Here is a 2,934-nt window from a genome sequence, read left to right as displayed (position 1 = left end):
TTCAGTCGACTGAAGTGTAGCTAAATCAGAGCAGCATCGCAAGCAAGAGCAAGAGCGAGAGCAGCAGCGTGAGCAAGAGCAATAGCAAGAGCAGACCAGGCAAGGGACCGAGAGCAAGAGCAGAGCAGCAGCGCAAGCGAGAGCTAAAGCAGCAGCAGCTCCGACTGATGTGGACGACGCCGCCGAGGGAGCGACGTCGTGGAGGAAGTGGCCGGTGACGCCGCCGTGGATGAAGCCGCGCCGTGTCGGCTCGGGACCGAGCGCCGGCAGCACCGTGAGATCGAATCAAGAAGAAAATGCGGCGATTAGTGTACAACCTCTTTGGTGGCGCCGATTAGGCCGCAGCTTCATCCGAGGAAACGGTGATGATGATGCTCTTCCGGTGGTGCAGGTGAAGACGGCGGTGTGGGGATGGAGGTGGCGCGAAAGACGAGGGGAACGTCGGGGCAGCTCCTTAGAGGTGGAGGACGGGGTGGCTGAACCGGCGGGACGATGAGATCGACGACGGATCCTCATCCGGTACGGTGGATGAGGGACGTCGAGGTGTTGCTGTGGACGACGTCGTCGGGGAAGAGGCTCCGGCTGGGTGGCGGATGGAGCAGGGTGTGGGGTTTCGTCGCGGGTTTTCTCGGCCTCGATGTACGAATGGGTGGGCGGATGGGATGGCAGTGGGGAACCATGGCTTAGAGACGCGCTTGTCCGAAATGTGGGGTAAGTTACGAAAGTACCCCCACCGATTTGAGGCGGTTCTTTTGGTTCAGGGGTACCACGGGCATTTCGCGTGTCGGGATTTCACAGGAGGTGGGAGTTTTCGCGCGCGTTGTAATTTCGGAATAGCAAGGCGCGGGTTGAGATGGAGGGAGTTGTCGGAGCACAACGAGACAAAGATATATCTTAAATATTTCGGGCTAACAAGACGCGGGTTAAAATTTCCGGACAAGCCTAACGTGTACTGTACCAAATCAAAGCGCACTACAAATGTCATTCAAAACTTTGAACTCATGTTATGTTCAATTAAAATATTTTGCTACGTGTATAATGCATGCAACCTAGTACTCAAATGAACGTTTTAGTGCATTCCAAACGTATATACTACCGCTTCAATATGAACTAAATTTGAATTCGTTTCTCTATTTGAATAACATCTACAGTAATGATTGTTGTGAAGTCAAAGCATTTGAATTCGTTTCTCTATTTTAATAAGATCTACAATCATCATTATTGTCAAGTTAAACCATCGTTTGTGTATTATCTTCACAGCACACCACATGATTAGTCTCGAGTTACATATGAACTATGTGTACTATATGAACTCGAACCAGATTTTTTGAATCCACTTTATTTTGATTTCAAATCACATTACATTTCTAGCTCTAGCTAGATCTTCATAATCTAAACCATGTCTCATATGTATAATGTGTTTATCACATTATGTATGGTGCCCCACCCCCTACGCCTACAAGTATTTAGATGTGAGTTGCAAACACCACACATTACCACAAATTCAAATAAAATGTGAGAATGTTCGATATATAGTATTGTTTAGATTGTTCGATATTTAGTTGTAAGCTGCAAACGCCACACATTATCACAAATTCAAATAAAATGTGAGATTGTTTGATGTATAGTATGGTTTAGATTGGTCGGCATTTAGCTGTGAGTTGCAAACGCCATGCATTATCACATTATGGTATAACATGTGCACAGCACGTGTATCACCGCTATATTCATGCATGCAATGTTTAAAACACTATGATCTCCTATTCAAATATATGAATCCGCTTTCATATCAAATTATGATCTTTGTTAGTCTCTTACACCCACACAATCCTCTAACCTTTGTAGCTACCACTAACTTTCTCTCGTGCATGCACAGGCCCTCCTCGCCCTCGCCCTCCCCCTCCCTCGGCATTCTATCCACCGGGCACATTCATTTTTTTCTTTAGGTCGTTCTCCCAGAGTCTCCACAACTCCTTTCCGACACACACCGATCGATAAACCTCTCCAGCGATGCCTGCCTACAACATACACACACACCTTCAATCTCCTTCTTTATGTGTCCTTGCCTCGTGTCTCTCATACAGTCAGACACACGTGTAAACTCTCGCCCCTCTTTTCATCGATCTCACAACCGCACACTCCTCCCCCTATCTAGCTAGTAGTTGGGCCTCTCGCACCACCACCTAGCTCCATTCTCTCTGTCTATCCATCTCGCTGGGCCTTATTTGCCTCTAACAAATGGACGTACACTGACCGACCTCTCGCTATACATATAGCTAGCTAGGTCCTTATAACTCGTTTTTACCCACACGTCAATCGATCTACCTCATTAGTTGTGTCTCTCCCTTCCTCCGACAAACAACAATTGATCTACCGATCTAGTTAGGTTTGCTTACCAAACACATGGTTCCCCTTCATCATCCATGGATGCGTCCCGACAGATCTATCACGCACAGGCACACACAGAAACACATCCCCACTCTTATTGATAACATTGCAGTTCCACCCTCAGTTTGTCTAGTAGGCCTCTCCCACCATCTTCGAGAAGCAACTCCATCACCCATCCAGCACTCTACCCCTCTCCCTCCCTCTCCCTCCCTCTCTCTCTCCTCTCTCTCTCTCTGTCCCATCATATTTCCCGTCCTTCAGTTATGTATGGATGTCGACCGATCTCCCTCAAGACATAGCTGGGTCTCTCCTTCTCAACACATATACGAGTCATTCTACCTCTATAGTTAGGCCTCTGCGTACCCCTCCCCCACCCCCCTCCCCCCACACACACCGATACATCGAGCGCTCTAGTCATGTCTCCCTGCCACACACAAACTTGACATGTGCCCTCTAATGTTCCGGTAGGCCAGTCGCCCTATATCTTTGACTTGCACACACACACAATTTTGATGGCTCTCTTCATCGATCTCGCACCCACCCACT

This window comes from Triticum aestivum, chromosome 5D (genome assembly GCF_018294505.1).
Source record: "Triticum aestivum cultivar Chinese Spring chromosome 5D, IWGSC CS RefSeq v2.1, whole genome shotgun sequence".
Lineage (NCBI taxonomy): Eukaryota > Viridiplantae > Streptophyta > Magnoliopsida > Poales > Poaceae > Triticum > Triticum aestivum.
The sequence above is the reverse complement of the archived record's forward strand: the minus strand, read 5'-3'. Positions refer to the sequence as shown.